General features: G+C 41.9%; 1 pseudogene across 1 annotated transcript; it reads left to right on the forward strand.

The window, feature by feature from the left end:
• The first annotated feature begins 1,012 nt into the window (after positions 1 to 1,012).
• Positions 1,013 to 19,189, forward strand: LOC311436760 (DNA primase large subunit pseudogene; annotated as a pseudogene). The gene is made up of 3 exons (XR_014698908.1): positions 1,013 to 1,150; positions 15,175 to 18,032; positions 19,185 to 19,189. The product of XR_014698908.1 is annotated as a DNA primase large subunit pseudogene (transcript).
• The last annotated feature ends 56 nt before the right edge of the window (positions 19,190 to 19,245 follow it).

Raw genomic sequence — 19,245 nt, forward strand, 5'->3', positions numbered from 1 at the left:
CTTCAATGTCATCACTGCCAGCCTGGACTATTAGAAGAGGATAATAGTCAGAGGGGTGAACCAGGTTGGGAAGCTTTCTGGCAATGTCCCTGACCATGGCCCCAGGAAGGCAGCAGACTTCCCTATGGGTAGGGTCAGGACAAGAAATAGGTCCCTCTGTTCCCCTGAGAAGGGAGTCGCCCACAACAATCACCCTTCTTTCTGTCCTGGTGGAGGCAGTCCTGAGGCGTGGAGTCGACTTCCTCGCCCTAGGCATCCTCCTGGGTAGACTTTCTACCTCTTCCTCAGCTACAGGTCTCTCAAGCTCCAGGGCCTCAAACCTGTTGCATAACGGCATGTGGGAAGGTGGGGCCGGTACAGGGGGGCATCGCCTGCGATGTCCAGCAGGGACCTGTCTCCATTCCTCCTCAACCCCTAGGTCCCCTGCCTCTGCCCAACAGCAGCAGGGCAGGGGGTCCACCCCCATTTGGGGTGTCTCACCCCGGCACCTGTCCTTCAGGCCATGCAGGGAGTTGCTCCACAAGTCTATTTCCTGCTCATACTCCCTGATATCCCTCAACCTCTCGACCTCCTCCTTGAGTTCTGCCACAAGGCAGACCAGGTCGTCCACCTGCTCGCACCTCATGCACAGTCTCTTTGCCCCCCGCAGGTGGTAGCAACAGGCTCAGGCACTCCCTGCACCAGGAGACCTTAACTGCCGCAGTTTTGAGTGGGCATTCGGTCTGGGTGTGTACAGACTTCCTGGAGAGCACACTGTGCCTGGTGTACACCATTGCAGCTGAGCTAGCAGTAGACCGCCGTTAGAGGTATTCATATAGGCAGGGGGGAACGCTCTGCCCTTCCTGCTCACCCTGCCTTTGTGAATTGCCGCGCTAACTGCTGCGCCTCACCCTTTTGATGTGCCACGCCCTGTTTGCCCGTCCTGGTCACTCGCGCTCCCTAGTGGCAGCTTTTGAATGGCCGGGGAGGGGTCGCTGCTGGCTCCACCTACGCCTCGTTCTTGCCTCATTCACCTCCCTCGAGAGGGCTGCCGGGTCTTGGCGGCTCCCTCGAGTGGGTTCAGTGCCGGAAAAATTAGCCCTGCCTGTCCGATCCCCCGCTCTGCTGCAGAACGCGTCTGCCCCGGAGCCAATCATGTCGGCAAGTGGCGGTATATGTTATATGTTATACGTTATATGTTATATGTTTTATTAATTATTATATAATAATTATTAATTATATATTATATATATATTTATATATAATTATATATTATTTATAATATATCTATATTATAATAAAATATTATATCATAAAGGATTAGGTTTTCAAATTAGGTCTTTAACTTGTGCCAAAACCAACAAAGAATACAGAGGGCTATCCTTAGATACCCCATAGATACCCACATGGCTAAGACACAGAGCCTTGAAAAGAGAGTTTTGTTCAGTATGCAGAGCTAAAAGTTCAACAAATTCAACTTACTTAGCTGGCAGTTGCTTACAGCTAGCCAAAATCTTTCTAAAAGTCTGTCTTTGGTGTGGTACAGTCAAAGTTGCAGGGAATTCTATCTATCCAGTCAAGATCTAGATGCCGCAATCTGTAAATGTGTTAGCACACTTTTTTTTTTTGGTAAAGCAAAGAGTGAGTTAGTTTTAAAATGTAGGTTTGTACAGTAAACTAGTACAGGAACCACATATTCAGGAAGTAGGAAGCTCGTGTTTCCATCCTCTGCTTGAAGAGTTTTAAAACCTCTGTCCTGGAAGAACACCCAGACTCTCAAACCGCACGGGTTTTCTGTGCTTTCTATGAAACTGTGCCAAAGGCAGGAAGACAAAAGATTCATTAAGCATAGATGAGAACCTTCTTGTGACATTAGGCTGCAGCATTTTTCACCTTGAAGAACAGATTCTCCAGTTCTGGTTTCTGAATACAAAACCATTTGTGTAATTTAAAGGAAGAAGCTCTAACCCCTAAACTGTTATACAGAGGGCATTTTGAGGATTAGATGGCAGGGCAGTGGAAATTTTTAGGACTTCAGGATTGAATTAAGTAAAACTAAGCCCAAAGTCTCTCTGCTCATTTCTTCTGACAGGTGTAGCCACCAGCAAATACATTTTAAAATCTGTCAAAATACAAATCAGTAAAATAACTAACAATTCAGAGATGGTCCCTTATATTTCCTGATGCCAAAACAGTCTTTTTATATATAAAAAGAGACCTACTGAGCTAGTTCCTTTGCATGTATATATTAATTTAAATCTGAATTGATGTCTGTCTTGTCTGATATTTTTCGAATGCAAACTGCAATGATATCACCATTTACAAGTATCCTTAATGGGCATCCATAGTTAAATCACAATATGCTTAATAGATATTTGAATATAGACATAAAAAGAATAAAAATACTGTCTGTTTTATGCTTTATTATAATATGACATGTTTTTGGCATCATTCCTTTTAATTTTAAGTGACCAATACTTGGGAAGTATTTTTCTGGAACTGGTGAAGGCTTCTCACTGAATTAAATTAAGACAGTGCCAATGTCCTTTTCAGCATCCAGATTTCCCCACAAAATCAATTGATTTGCAATAAAATAACTTACAGACCTGTACTTCTTGCATCTGTACAGTTTATCTTGTTTTTGTCTTTCAGAACCAGAAAATAAAATGTCTTTCATTAATTTCAAATTATTTTTATTTGTGAACGATGCAAAGGAGGTCCTACTTTCACATCCAATTTGCAATTCCTATATTTAATATTTTTTTATTATTAACATATATTGTGGTCATTTCTGTTTTAATACTTTCTTTTCTCTCCAGACTAACGTTCAGCATAATTGTTTTGCAAACCTCTTAATTAACCATTATAAATAAATAACTTATCACCTTAAAGCATGTTAGTGCTTTAATAGCAAAAAACAAACAAACAAACAAACAAAAAACTGAAAACCACAAAATAACTGACACTCTCCCCACAAAACAAACCAGACAAATCCTAACAGCTAAAATCTCAGGTTTAGCAGCAGCTGTTTTTTGGGTTCCTGGCAGAGTTCAAGTTATGAGTTAGATATCTGGAGAAAGAATAGATTAGAGCAAATGTGCCCTGTTCCAGCAGCAGTGGTATTTAAAATGCCACTCTACCTTGAACACTTGTTTGATTTCAATCCTTAAACGGCTTTTTTTTGGAGGTTTCCTGCTCAGAACAGTGGCTAATCCTCTTCTCCCTCTAATCCCTCCTAAAGTGCCTACAGCTCTTCTATATTTTATAAGGAATTTGCATGTGCTTAGCTCCATGAATTTTATAAAGCTCTTTCCAAAACACAGGGGAAGTTTGGGATGCAGCAAGCACAAATCACAGTGGACATTCAGGTGAACAAGAAGTCACCTCAGCTAGCTGCTAGGAAAGCTGAAAATAAAGACATCCATTAGAGTATTCACTGAAATCAGTATCTCCTAATTCCAGATGGCTATGCTAAGAGATTTAATTTCTGCCCTCCTCCTTGTCCAATATTAGTTCTGTATAACTATTTGGTTTAATTGTTGCAGCATTCTTCTGAAACTTGCATTTCTGCTTCCACAGACAGAAAAGAAATGTAAGCCCTTACATTCCAACTCTTTCCATTCTCCCTACTCTTTTGGTAGAAAGGTAAGAACAGGGATGAAAGACCGAGTAGAAGACACATTCTCCTCCTTGCTGTCCTTTGTCTGCAGTTAGGTATAGATAACCAATGATCCTCTAGAAAGCAAAAATGTGGGGAATTAAAGGAAATCCTGGCAGAGTTAGGTGCAAGCAATATATTCAATTTGGAACAAAATTTCCACGATGAAGCAAAATCTTCTTGTCAGTCATTTAGGTGCTCTGAGAATTAATTTAGTGGAAGTATTAAGAGTCAACAGACTTTAGATATTAATATATTGTCATTTCACATGCTAATATTTGGCTGTATCTCCAGACCTTTTCCCAGTGAACAGTTGAAATAATATATTGGTAATAGATGTGATAGACTTAAAAGATCAAAAATATGTATACACAGGAACCCAGTGATGTCATGATTGAAAACTGAGAGCATCTGCAATCTGGGCTTTAAAAGATCTAGGTTTGGAGACATAAGCATACCCTTTATCATGGGGAATACGTTCTTAACAGCTCACGGTAGATGAGGTGCCCCATCAAAACACAAACTTCCCTGCCTTTCTCCACTGATGGAGCCTTTCTGCATTGTCTGTGCTTCAAGTTACGATTTACTGTAACCGAACTAAAACAGGTCAGTGGTCATCAGTCCTCTTAACTCTCATTCTGTGTGTCAGTGAGAGACTGGAAGATTTTCTTTCCCCTCAGACACCACTACACAGCACATTCACCACGGAGCAAAGTGGCTTGTTTCCCACTATGAGCTGCACCTGGTGCAGGGAGCCTGTGAGCAGCAAAGATAGGTGATGCTAAGCTGTACGTGACACTGCACCTCCCTTGGGTCCACGTGCACTGGTGAGTCTACAGGAGAAACACACTACCCAGTTGCTGCAGTCTGCTATTACCTGCTGGCAAGGACACTCGTCATACAACCTGAGCAACTCAGGCAACATTGCATGATCTAGCTCACTACTCAGCTACATTAAAATGCCTGTTGGCAGTCACCTGTGCCAGAGATGTGATGGCCTGGGGAGCAGTTTATGGACAAGTATGCTCTGGGAGGAACACACAAGCTTCCCATCCACATGTATGTTGGCTTCCCCTCTAGCAACTAAAACCTGGGTAAACCTATTATTCCTCACATCATTTCCAAGGACTGAGACAGAAGAATATGCAATTTTAACTCTTGTCAGATTTTGTCAGACTTGGTGCTGCTGCAAAATACGCCAACAACCTCTTTAACAAGATAATTAAGCTAGGCTGGGAAAAAAAAAAAAAAAAATGCTTAATGTGGTAGCTACCGCAGAAACCATTCTATCACCCAGCTACTCAAATTTCCCTTTTTAAAAACCCTGACATATCTGTAAATCAATGAGCTATTTTTATTTGTTTACTTGCTGGTGAGCTGGTGAAACTTTGAATATATTTATAAATGCTCATATTTGCTGTATTAAGACCAGCAAGTTCAATACAAAGCACACCTGAGCCCACTGACATTTGTCAGATGTTTGAGTCATCTCATTATCTATCTCTTCAGAGTACTTCACCTCAGTTTCAGAGTCTAAATGAAAAACGGTCATTTCTGTTGCTGATTTGATTTAATATCTTACTGAATTTCGTACTTGCTTATGTCTGAGATAAATTCCCAGTTCTGTTGCATCTCCTCCCTATGCTTTAGAATATTATTGTCAAAAACTACTATGCCACTTCTGCTGTCTGTGCAGCTGAATACATGTAGAAGTGAACCTGAACTGCGACCACTGTTGAAATAGGACCAAGTTGGTATTTCCTTATATTTTAAATACATGGAGATAGAATACAAATTTATATCAAAACTATGCAAAATCAAAGGTAAATTTTTGTAATGATTACTTAATTTCATGTTATTCTTTCACTTAGATTTATGTGAAAGCAAAGACAAAATGATATATAGTCAGAAAAGTTATTATTTAATTATTAAGTTCATTTTCAAAACCTTTATTTGTGTACAGGGAGAATTTTATGCTGGAAGATTAACAGCCTCTTTACCATGAAGTAGTTCATTATAGAGAAGATATAAGCCTGGGAGAATGACCTGAAATAGACAATAGGTTTCCCATGACATAGTCCAAACTATTTGAGATATTCAGTAAAGCTGGAAAGCACTGAATTACAGAATTTTCTAGGTTGGAAGAGACCTCAAGGTCATCGAGTCCAACCTCCAACCTAACGCTAACAGCCCTCCACTAAACCATATCCCTAAGCTCTACATCTAAACGTCTTTTGAAGACTTCCAAGGATGGTGACTCCACCACTTCCCTGGGCAGCCTGTTCCAGTGCCTCACAACCCTTTCAGTGAAGAAGTTCTTCCTAACATCTAGCCTAAAACTCCCCTGGCTTAACTTAAACCCATTCCCCCTCGTCCTGTCACCAGGCACGTGGGAGAACAGGCCAACCCCCACCTCGCTACAGCCTCCCTTGAGGTACCTAAAAAGAGCGATAAGGTCGCCCCTGAGCCTCCTCTTCTCCAGGCTGAACAAGCCCAGCTCCCTCAGCCGCTCCTCGTAGGACTTGTTCTCCAGGCCCCTCACCAGCTTCGTCGCCCTTCTCTGCACCCGCTCAAGCACCTCGATGTCCTTCTTGTAGCGAGGGGCCCAAAACTGAACACAGTACTCGAGGTGCGGCCTCACCAGAGCTGAGTACAGGGGGACGATCACCTCCCTAGCCCTGCTGGTCACGCTGTTCCTAATACAAGCCAGGATGCCGTTGGCCTTCTTGGCCACCTGAGCACACTGCTGGCTCATATTCAGCCGACTATCCACCATCACTCCCAGGTCCTTCTCTGCCTGGCAGCTTTCCAACCATTCCTCTCCCAGCCTGTAGCTCTGCTTGGGGTTATTGCGCCCCAGGTGCAGGACCCGGCACTTGGCCTTGTTGAACTTCATGCAGTTGACCTCAGCCCATCGGTCCAGCCTATCCAGATCCTCCTGCAGAGCTTTCCTACCCTCAAGCAGATCGACACACGCACCTAAGTTGGTGTCATCTGCAAACTTACTGAGGGTGCACTCGATGCCCTCGTCCAGATCATCGATGAAGATATTAAAGAGGACCGGCCCCAGCACCGAGCCCTGGGGGACGCCACTAGTGACTGGCCTCCAACTGGACTTGGCTCCATTCACCACGACTCTTTGGGCCCGGCTATCTAACCCAACGAAGCGTGCGCCAGTCCAAGCCAAGAGCAGCCAGTTTCTTGAGGAGAATGCTGTGGGAGACGGTGTCAAAAGCCTTGCTGAAGTCAAGGTAGACCACATCCACAGCCTTTCCCTCATCCACCCAGCGCGTCACTTTGTCATAGAAGGAGATCAGGTTCGTCAGGCATGACCTGCCTTTCATAAAGCCATGCTGACTGGGCCTGATCGCCTGCTTCCCCTTCAAGTGCTGCATGATGACTCTCAGGAGGATCTGCTCCATGAGCTTCCCTGGCACTGAGGTCAAACTGACAGGCCTGTAGTTTCCTGGGTCTGCCCTCCGGCCCTTCTTGTAGATGGGCGTCACGTTTGCTAGCCGCCAGTCGATTGGGACCTCCCCCGATAGCCAGGACTGTTGATAAATGATGGACAGTGGCTTGGCCAGCTCCTCTGCCAGTTCCCTCAGTACCCTTGGGTGGATCCCATCTGGCCCCATCGACTTGTGCACATCTAAGTGCCGTAGTAGGTCACCAACCAGTTCTTCATGGATAATGAGGGCCACATCCTGCTCCCCATCCCCTTCCACCAGCTCAGGGTACTGGGTATCCAGAGAACATCTGGTATTGCCGCTAAAGACTGAGGCAAAGAAGGCATTGAGCACCTCCGCCTTTTCCTCATCTCATGTAACTAAGTTTCCCCCCGCATCCAGTAAAGGATGGAGATTCTCCTTAGTCCTCCTTTTTGTGTTGATGTATTTATAGAAACGTTTTTTGTTATCTTTAACGGCAGTAGCCAGATTGAGCTCCAGATGAGCTTTGGCCTTCCTAATTTTGTCCCTGCACAGCCTCGCTACTTCTTTAAAGTCCTCCTTAGTGGCCTGCCCACTTTTCCAAAGCTTATAAACCCTCTTTTTCCTCCTAAGATCAAGCCACAATTCTCTGTTGAGCCAGGCCGGTCTTCTTCCCCGCCAGCTCGTCTTTGGGCACGTGGGAACAGACCGTTCCTGCGCCATTAAGACTTCCCTCTTGAAGAGCGCCCAGCCTTCCTGGACCCCTCTGCCCTTCAGAACCGCCTCCCAAGGGACTCCACCAACCAGTGTCCTGAGCAGCTCAAAGTCAGCCCTCCGAAAGTCCAATACAGCGGTTTTACTGGTCCCCTTCCTGGCCTCGCCAAGAATAGTGAACTCCACCATTGCGTGGTCACTCTGCCCTAGACAGCTCCCGACGATCACGTCCTCCACCAGTCCTTCTCTGTTTGTGAAGAGAAGGTCTAGCGGGGCACCTCCCCTGGTAGGCTCACTAACCAGCTGCGTCAGGAAGCTATCTTCCACGCTCTCCAGAAACCTCCTAGACTGCTTTCTCAGGGCTGTGTTGTGCTTCCAGGATATGTCAGGGAAGTTGAAGTCCCCCACGAGTACAAGAGCTGATGATTTTGCAACCTCTGTCAGCTGCCTGTAGAATTCCTCATCCGTCTCCTCATCCTGGTTCGGCGGTCTATAGCAGACCCCGACCAGGACACTAGCCTTGTTGTCCCTGCCGATCCTAACCCAAAGGGACTCGACCTTGTCATTCCCAACCTCGAGTTCTACAACCTCGAAAGACTCTCTAATATAGAGAGCCACACCACCACCCCTTCTATGCTGCCTGTCCCTTCTATAGAGTTTATAGCCAGGCATTGCAGCACTCCAGTCATGAGAGTGGTCCCACCACGTCTCCGTGATGGCAACCAAGTCGTAGCCTGCCTGCCGCACGATGGCTTCCAGCTCCTCCTGTTTGTTACCCATGCTGCGTGCATTGGTGTAGATGCACTTCAGCTGGGCCATTGCCTTATCCTCCGGCCTTGCCATTGTTCCCCCTGGCACAGCCCCAACAATCCTAGCCTCAGCCCCATCCCCCTTCCTACCTAGTTTAAAGCCCTCTCAATGAGCCCTGCCAGTTCCTGGCCCAGGATCCTTTTTCCCCTAAAAGATAGGGACCCGTCTGCGGCCATCAGGCCAGGTGCTGAGTAAAGTGCCCCATGATCAAAAAACCCAAGATTTCTGCGTTGGCACCAGCCCCGGAGCCACGTGTTTAACAGGTGGGCTTTCCGTGTCCTCTCTGAACTCCTCCCTGCCACCATAGGGATGGACGAAAACACCACCTGCACTCCCGCTCCATCCACTAACCGACCCAGCCCCCTAAAGTCCCTTTTGATAGCCTTGAGGCTTCTCTCTTCGATGTTATCACTGCCCGCCTGGACTATCAATGCAGAATTGATTCAGCTGCTGCTAGAAAATCACTTGGATACAATGCAGAGTGGGTAGGCAGGTGAGTATGTATCCTTGCTGCAGAGGTTCCGTAACAGTATGGAGTAAAATCCCTTTCTCCTGTGCTCTTCAGGGAAAATTCTGGTAAAGACAGTTTGAAGGTAGGGCTTGTCCACTCCTTTCAAAGATCTGTTTTTCAGAATCAGATTCTGTTTTGTCTTGGTTGATAGCACATATTCTCCCCAGAGACATATAAACATACAGATTCTTGTGGCAGAACTTCCTTGAGGAGTAGGTAGTGTACAAACTGCAGCAGATCTAACAATAAAGGCTTGTAGGAGAGCAATTGCATCTCTTGATCTGGGTTAACTCACTGCCCAAAGCATTATTTTTATTATTTTTTTTTAAAGCCTGGGCTAGCTCCAAGTCCTGTGTCCCACAAGCTTTGAGGCTTGCCTCTATCTTACCTTAGCTTCCTTTATGTAAAATGTGAATCTGTCAGAATTCAGCTACCACATCTGCTGACTCGTTAGCAGTTCTCAATTCTTCCTTCTGCAGTGTTCCTGTGGTTCACAGCTTCTCTACATCCTCCTCTGAACTCTTTGCCAGCCTGAGAGGCACCCAACATTTCATAAGCTGTTGCAGGAGTTCTCTTGTTTCTGTGCTGTAAAACTTCAGCTTTTCTGCTTTCTGACAGTTTGCCCTTGCTCTGATTCCTGCCTTCTCTGAGTATGTGTCAGCCTGCCAAAGATGGTTTGCCAAGAAAGACTACACATCTGCTTGTGCATCCTGGCTAGGTCAGCAGCGAGAAGACTGATTTACATTATTTGTCTTTGGAGATTCTACCTTTCCTTCACAAGCATCCAATATCATCAAATAAACCAGTGAAATAATGTCTAAATGGGCTGTTTTGACGTCTGTGCTTGAACTTGTGGCATCTTCTAATTTCCTCCTGAGCTGTGTTAAGATCACACTAACAAAGTCTAAGGTGCTTTCCATTTTTCTATTTATTTTTTTTTTAACTCTAAATGGTTACAAAAAATACAATTGGATTTTCACAAGTTAAAATTTGACCTTTTGTTAGGATTAAGACTTAATGCTATAGTCAGGAGCAAGCTTCAGTGTTGGGAATGGAAGACTTTGCCCAAGCAGAGTATAATTTCATCCAACAGAGACAGACCAGGTCCTATCTCTGTGAACCTACCACCCTTTGCCTTAGTAAAGACATTTCAGACTCAGTGGCATCTTTATGTGGAGCATATATCAGCTGAATAAGAGGCAGCTGAGGTTTGTATGGCAATAAGTGTTAGAATTCATTGCCAGGGGTAGGAAAATGAGCACAATAAATTATAAAGCCAAATAAAATTGTCAGGATGCATTTTTGAAAACTCAATGATTTTTCAAAAAGATTTTCTGTACCTTTCAGAATGATTAGATGTGACCAAACAACTGGCAGAAAATGAAAGTGCTAATTGTGAGTGTCTGAGCAGCTACACAAATGAACAATAAATATATATTCACTGAATAGGAAAGAGATGCAAAGACTGTCCTGATGAGAATCAAATCTCACTGCAAGGTACAAAACTACAGGGTAAGGAGCACATTCCAAGAATTATAGGAAAAAGTTTGCTTAAACACTATGGTCCCATATTTTACAAGTTTTATTTTGATTGCTTACTGCTTTTTTAAACAGTATTTTGGGTTATGGAAACATGATCACTGTGTAGATGGAACTTTTACAGGCTGTCATATCTCCAGTTTTGTTTTGAGTGATCCCATTCAGTCAGAAGATGCACAGCACTGCTGTCAACTTATTCGTCTTGCATCTGTGCTCGTATAGCTTCTCAGCAAGGCTGGTAGCCCTAATTCTAGATATTTTCAGCCCCAGAGGCCAACAAGATGAAATAAGCAGGGAATGTCCAAGAAATTGTTGCCTGGACATACACACACAAAAAAATGCTGGTTCAAAGGATACGTTCCCTGCTTCCCATATACTGTCTGTGTTGCAGGATTGGGTTGCTTCTGATGAAGTGTATGGCATGGCTTTGCATGGAGTAGTGTCACAGGATTTAACTTGAACTGATTGCACACCGTTTTTTTAGCGTGGAAGTTAATACGATACACTGCAAAGATTCTTGCCTTTAAGTTTTGTAAATTAACGACTACTATGCCTTAATTCACCTAATACTCAGTATGTGGACTATTAATAGCAATGAGATGAATGACATCTTTTGGAATATGGCTCTAGGATAGCAAAAAACAACATGTAACATTGCTTAGGAATTATTTACCACTGAGCTATCACAGAGGGAATATAAATCAACTTCTAACTAATGAGGATTTTGACATTCTTTTCCTGTGGGGGTTCCTAACTGCCTACCAAACTTTTTTGTTCCATCATATGAAGCAGTTACTGATTCCTGAATATGTGGTACTCAATCATGTGGCCTTGTTGTGTCTATGCTCATTGTCCTGCCCATCATATGCCCATATTTGATAGATCCCTCACCAAACACTTTTCAGAGGTAGAAACAAGTTAACAACCGAACTACTTATATGGGATAACATTGATTTGAGTAAATTTTTGTGGCAAAATTTTGGGCTGCATCCTCTCCTTTGGATAAAAGATTTCTGCTAGCAAGGTGGCTTAAGCCTTAAAGATGGCTTTAAGGAAGAAAGCATATAAATAGTTGAAACTGGTAGAATACACTGTGTATGGAAGTGCAAGACATATTTATTATATACATATATATATAAGACCTATGCTTAAGGTGTTTATTCTTGAGCCTACAGAGAGGTGCTCTTATAGCTCATGGATGAATGTATTTCATTGTTGGTTGATAGCCATAAATAAGAATTAAAATAGTCCCTTGTAAGGAAGACAAGGATCATGGCCAAATTCTTGTTATACAAACCAAACTTATCCTAGTTATTGCTAGGAACTTTTAAATAGGTTTCCTAGCTTCAGATACAGGTTCCCATTAACATCTTTTCTCATCAATAGATCACCTGAGAAATGCTTGGACCATAGAAGTGCCAAATCATCTTCTCAAGATTCTTGATTCACTTTTCACTGAAGGTGTTTCTGTCAATTACAGCAGAAGTCCAGAGCAGCTAGGCTCCTGGGAAACTCATTTAAATAACCCAAGTTTGTTGGAGTAAAATGGCCTCAGGAAAAGGGATCCAAAAACTTCAAATGCACCAGGCTCTGTTGTAATTTAGTTAACGGGCTTTCAAATTAGTCAGAGAATGTGATCAAAGCATCACATTAAGGCACTATTAAGAGGAATACACTTTGATCATGACTAATGAGGTACAAAAACAGCAGGAAAAAAAAAGACTAAACTTCAATGAAATAAAAATATAATTAAAACTAAGAATTAATCTGCCTGCATATCCTCTTATTGACAGGGAAGAGGATAATATTAGTGTATATTTATACAGATGCTACTACCTAATTTTCTAACCAGGTCTGTACGTATAAGCTGGGGATACTTTTTCTGTAAGTAAAAAAAAAAAAATCCATCTAAAGTAAAAATGATGGGTTACCAATGGATGGCTTAAACATATTTTTTTCCAAACCATTTCAGGACCCAAGTGTCAAATCTAAATTCCTGTTTTTTGGAAAAAAAATGGTGAGGCTTCAGTGATTCAAGCAAGAACTAAACACTGGCAGAATATTTTAGCCATTGATTAAGCTTTGTATCTAGCTGTGAGAGACAAAATGAATGCCCTTTCTATTGACAGAAAAACAGAAGCACATGGATTAAATGGATTTTCTAGTAAGAGTAATAACACTCTAAATTTTTAGGTCTATGATTCATTTGCCAGATAAAACAGTGTCTCTGTGATAATCTCTTTAATAAGAAATCTGGTATTGGTGTGTTTTGGCCTGCAAAGGAGTATAGCCTTCAATGGATATGAAGGATGAGGCAGCTTCTTTGTGCTCTGAAGAACTAACGATAAGTAAGTGTGATAATAAAGCTAGATTTAAAGGGAATTAAAAAACTATTCATTTATCACCATTTATCTTCATATTTTATTGATCTGAAAAAGTCTGTGCTACCAAAAAGACAAATACCTTATAAATGGTACTGAATCAACAGTTCCAAAGTGCCTTCACAACTGTTGGTAGCATGAAAAGTAATAAATGTAATACAAGTAATACTCAATTTCTTAGAATAAGAAAGTGCAGCAGAACTTAACTGTCAGCAGCTGGTTGTGACATGCATTATTCTAAGCAGTGTAACAAGCTTTACACTTTCCCTTTCCCTACCATCAACTACATTTAGTTGCAGCAATTACGTACAAATTATATAGCATATATGATAATTGCATAGCATGTTAATACTATGTGATTAAAATAAACTTACATAATTAAGCTATTACACATGTATTATATATACTAGTATAATTATATACTATATAATCTATTATATATGTTATTATATATTAATTTAAAATGTCATTATAGCATGCATTATGTAAGTCAGATTCACTAATATTTATGTCACCTTTTGATAATATGCATGTGTTAATCTAAATGATGATGCAGAGTCTATTACCTGAATCTGATACAGTATTTTACTGACCATATCTCTATTGAATTAGAATATCCATATTTTTAAATTCAAAGATCTAGAGGGAACAAACCTGCCCCTTTCACCTTGTAAACATTAAAGCTGTGGAAAATATGCAAATTTTTTGAGTTTGTTGTGTAGTTAGAATTTGATCTGTATTTATCTTTTGAGACTGTCATCTATGGCATTTTGTTTTTCTGTTTTCTCATTGGTGAATTATGGACTGTACTGTGAAATAAAAGTAAACAAAACCAAAAAATGCTTTTCAGCTTGATAAATAGAAATGCTTTTAAAGTGTGATTCAGAACTACTCTGTGGAATTTATTGCCAGAATGTCACTGATCCTAAAAGTTTATCAAGGATGTGGGGTTGGACAAGATGACCTCCAGAGGTCCCTTCTGACCTCAACTATTCTGTAATTCTGCAATTAAAATAGGTAACAGTTTAAATAGGGTAAAAAGAAGTATAGTCATAAATTCATAGGAATTTGGAAAAAGTAAAATAAAATACCAGAGTGGAAAAATCTCACCTGCATTATACTGATTTCCACAAAATTAGAAAGAGAGATTCCAAAGGGAAGTTTTGATTTTGGTTGGTTTTTTTGTTTGTTTGTTTTGTTTTTTTCTTAAGCTTGCACTTCTATTTTCTGGTCCCAAAGAGCTTACAATCCCCACTTTAATACATATTCTAAAAGGTATTAAGATTATAGTTAGGTTTTATAGGAATTTACAGGACATAGACTCAAGCTTCAGTGGACAATTTACTTATGCAGTGTCACTGGATTAAGTATTAGATTATTTTAGCCATGAATTTATTTTCAATTATCTAGTTTTAATTTCCTATATTTCTAACTGTTGGACTGTTAAAATAATAAATATGATAGTGTTCTTCCACTTCTCAATATGAAATAAAGCTTACAGATTTTTGATCCAGAAATTTAATTTCAGCATAGTAAAACCTCCATATTTATACTATATATTTATTCATTCTACCTGTATGCTATCTCAATCAAAGAAATGCCTTACTGTCAGAAATCATAGGTCATCAAATGTAAAATGAGAACATGCTTCTAGATATAAAGTGACTTAACATTCCAGAATTGGTAAAGTAGGTAATTTAAAATGCAAAATCGAGTGAATTATAATTATGATACAAATTCTAGATCATTCAAAGACAGTTTCTTTGCTACACATCTTCAGGCTAGTATGCAAATTATGTGAATACTGAAAATGAAGTGGAATATCAGTAAAGAAAGAGCAGTGAGTCAGACCTCAACTATCCAAAGGTTTTGATTATATATTATGTAAATGTATTTACAAGCATATTCTTGTGATCTTAATTCTCCATCAGCATACAGAGACATTTCAGAAAGAAAAAGAACACAAGTCTGAATATTTTTCTTTACCTAACATTCCTGCAAGAGAATAAAACATCACTTCCTAAATAAGACTCTTATTATACATAAGAAGATGCAAATATTCAATTATAGGCTGCAATCAATATTTTTAAATTATGTCATACAAAAGAACAATTAATGTTAAGTACATTTTTATCTATATCTGTATGCCTCTAGCATACATTCTTCTCTAAGTCCAAGAAAAATTAATACATGTAGTTTCTTTCAAAGGCAGCAGCCATTGGGAAAGCATGAGTGATGCTGATGGGCAAACAAATGAGTCCTGGATCACTACCTGTTCTGTGGACCTGAGCAATGTGTTAGTCTGATATAAACACTTAAAAATTAATACCTGGAAAATTTAAGACCGCTACATTGTAAGCTACTCTATGCTGTGATTAAATATTGATGTTCTGGTATACATGGGTCTTATGGAGTAAACTGGAGCGCTGAGTGTTATTTGTTATACCAAGCACATGACAGTTTTCAAGTTAGGAAAAGTATTGGCTGGGAGATACTTTATTAAGCCCAATTTCATTGCCATATTTAAGCACAAAAGAAGGTAAGAGCAATCTAACTGTCAGATGATCATTGAAGATTTGATAGTTGGACTGCTACTGTAAGTAACTCTATGGAATCATTAACATGCTTCTACGTATTAAGGATTAAAAGAGGCACAGCAAATCTTCTGCTTCCCTGTTCTCTTGCATCTAAAAAAGAAAGGGTGATATACCAGGCCTGTGATGCTTTCTGACTTTCATTAACAGTCTTCAGGTTGGAGGCTGGTTCTATCCTTACATTTGTATGCACTCTCTTTAAAGAGTCTGTACCTGTATGTACTATTATTCTCAATTTTAACCAGAGACTGGAAACTTGCTGAAGTCTGTTAGACAAAGAATTCCCTCTGCTTTTCATTTACCTCTTAATTCCTTCTGTATTATAGAAGTACTATTAGGTTCTCTTCATTTCCTGATTCTCCCCTTGGCTACTCATAGGTAATGAGCTGTTCTCATCCTTAATATGGGCCCTAGCAGCTTTTATAAATCTAAAATGTAGGCCTTTAGTCCTTTAGTCCTGGAAAGGTCTCTGTGTTAAGCTTCTTTAATAACCAAATGGGAAAAAAAATAATGAAATATTGGGCATTTTGGTAAAGCAAAAAATAAAACATAAAAATTACAAAATTACTGAATTAATTGAATAAAGCATAAGCTTGTTCGTATGCCAAATCATCAACCAATTCCCGACTATTTATTAAAGTCTGTTGCATAACAGATTAAAAAAAAAAAAAAAGAAAATTAAATTTGTTTGCAATGCTAACCAATATCTAATAACTTTTGTTGGCCTTTCACAACATGGCACAAAATGCATTCTTCAATATTGGAAAATACATAAATTGCTGTGGTAGTTTCACCCTGATGGACAGCTAAACTCCACAGCCCCTCTCTCACTCCCCCTCCTCAAAGAGAAGAGAGGTGGGGGAGAAAGTATAATGGGAAAGACAAAGGCTTATGGGTTGAGAGAAGGATAATTTAATTAAATGAAAAAGAAAGAGGAAAAAATAACCAGAAAAGGCTGTGCAGAAGGAAAGATAGAGAGAAAATTATTCTCTACTTCTAATGCACGAGTGATTCTCAGCCACATCCCTAAAGCAGAGTCTCAATACTTGTAGTGGCTGTCTGGGAGGACAGACATCTTCATAATGAGAGCCCCCCACTCCTTTCCCTTTCCCACCTTTTATTGCTGAGTGTGACACCATGTGGTATAGAATATTCCTTAGGTTAGCTGCCCTGGTGATGTTACCTCCCCATCTCTTTCCCACCCCCAGCCTACTGTTTTCTGGGGGAGTTGGAGAGAGTCTTGGTGCCGGCACTGCTCAGCAATAGACAAAACACTGGTGTGATACCAGTGCTATCCTAGCTACAAATGCAGAGCTTGCCATGCAGAGCTATGGGCCGCTGTGGGGAAAGTTAACTCCATTGCAGTCAGACCCAGTACATGACTGACAGATGGTGGCTGTGTGATGTATTTTGGAACAAATGCAGATGACAGACTGCAGGTGGGTAGTCGTATAGTTGGCCAATCTTATTGTTCTGTCCACGTATGAATAGCACAGTGCATAAGGTAATTTTGTTTGTTTGTTTCCTATTATTTAAAATAAAAAATAAATACTCTATAAGTATATAAATTATAAAAAGGACCACTTTCTCAGATGGTGCAAAATGCTTTCACTCAACTGGGGCAGGGCGGGCGGTGAGAGGGAAGCCGGAACACGGCGGGGCCGGAGCAGGAGCAGGCTTGCCGGCCGGCGGGGATGGAGTTCAGCAGCAGGGCTCCGCAGCGGCACACACGGCTGGCTGGGGACCGGCGGGACCCGTACCCACACAGCCTGCAGTTCTACCAGGAGCCCCCCACCGAGAGCATCTCCCTTGCCGAGTTTGAGAGCTTCGCCGTCGACCGCCTGAGGCTGCTTAAAGTAGTCGAAAACCTTGGTGTGAGCCATGTAAGAAGTAGCGATTTGTACAAAATGAAGCTGGAGGCTGAGTTCCGCAGACTGAAGTTTCCCTACAGGGCTTTGGCTGAGGATGATTATGATGCAAGAAGAAAGGACCATATCTCTCATTTCATACTACGCCTTGCTTATTGTAAGTCCGAGGAACTCAGGTATTGGTTTCTTCAACAAGAAATGGATCTCTTTCGATACCGCTTCAATGAACTGACCGAAAGTTTAAGGCAGAAATTCCTGGAGCATGTTAACTTACAATTTGAAGCTATTAGTGAAGACCTGAAAAATGAATTGGCAAATGAACTGTCTACATCAACCCCTGGCTTCACTATAACTAAAGTAAAAGAACAAATGTTCTATAAGGTTGGACTTTCAGATGCTGTTGATCTATTCAGAGCCAGAAGAGTGTTTATTAAAGATATTCTCCTCAAGAAACTGGCTGCTCTTGGCTTGGACTGGCGCACGCTTCGTTGGGTTAGAAACTGGCTGGATAGCCGGGCCCAAAGAGTCGTGGTGAATGGAGTCAAGTCCAGTTGGAGGCCAGTCACTAGTGGCGTCCCCCAGGGCTTGGTGCTGGGGCCGGTCCTCTTTAATATCTTCATCGATGATCTGGACGAGGGCATCGAGTGCACCCTCAGTAAGTTTGCAGATGACACCAAGTTAGGTGCGTGTGTCGATCTGCTTGAGGGTAGGAAGGCTCTGCAGGAGGATCTGGATAGGCTGGACCGATGGGCTGAGGTCAACTGCATGAAGTTCAACAAGGCCAAGTGCCGGGTCCTGCACCTGGGGCGCAATAACCCCAAGCAGAGCTACAGGCTGGGAGATGAGTGGTTGGAGAGCTGCCAGGCAGAGAAGGACCTGGGAGTGATGGTGGATAGTCGGCTGAATATGAGCCAGCAGTGTGCTCAGGTGGCCAAGAAGGCCAACGGCATCCTGGCTTGTATCAGAAACAGTGTGGCCAGCAGGGCTAGGGAGGTGATCGTCCCCCTGTACTCAGCTCTGGTGAGGCCGCACCTCGAGTACTGTGTTCAGTTTTGGGCCCCTCGCTACAAGAAGGACATGGAGGTGCTTGAGCGGGTGCAGAGAAGGGCGACGAAGCTGGTGAGGGGCCTGGAGAACAAGTCCTACGAGGAGCGGCTGAGGGAGCTGGGCTTGTTCAGCCTGGAGAAGAGGAGGCTCAGGGGCGACCTTATTGCTCTCTACAGATACCTTAAAGGAGGCTGTAGAGAGGTGGGGGTTGGTCTGTTCTCCCATGTGCCTGGTGACAGGACGAGGGGGAATGGGCTTAAGTTGCACCAGGGGAGTTTTAGGTTAGATGTTAGGAAGAACTTCATTACTGAGAGGGTTGTGAGGCATTGGAACAGGCTGCTCAGGGAAGTGGTGGAGTCACCATCCCTGGAAGTCTTCAAAAGACGTTTAGATGTAGAGCTTAGGGAAATGGTTTAGTGGGGACTGCTAGCGTTAGGTCAGAGGTTGGACTCGATGATCTTGAGGTCTCTTCCAACCTAGAAATTCTGTGATTCTGTGATTCTGTGAACTGATCAAGCATGGAACAAAAAAATTATTTAGATCAACCGAGGATGTGACCACCATGATACATCTTAGGAGTCACAGAAAGATGCAAGGAAACACCATGGCAATTCATAAAGGTTAAGCATTTTTCTCTTCTCCGTCTTCATTACAGAATGAAAAAACTTTAGTATGGTGTTCTATTGGTTTTATAGAGCGGCTAGCAAAACAGTGTC

The sequence above is a fragment of the Aythya ferina genome, assembly GCF_964211825.1.
Source record: "Aythya ferina genome assembly, chromosome: 4".
NCBI classification, from domain to species: Eukaryota; Metazoa; Chordata; class Aves; order Anseriformes; family Anatidae; genus Aythya; species Aythya ferina.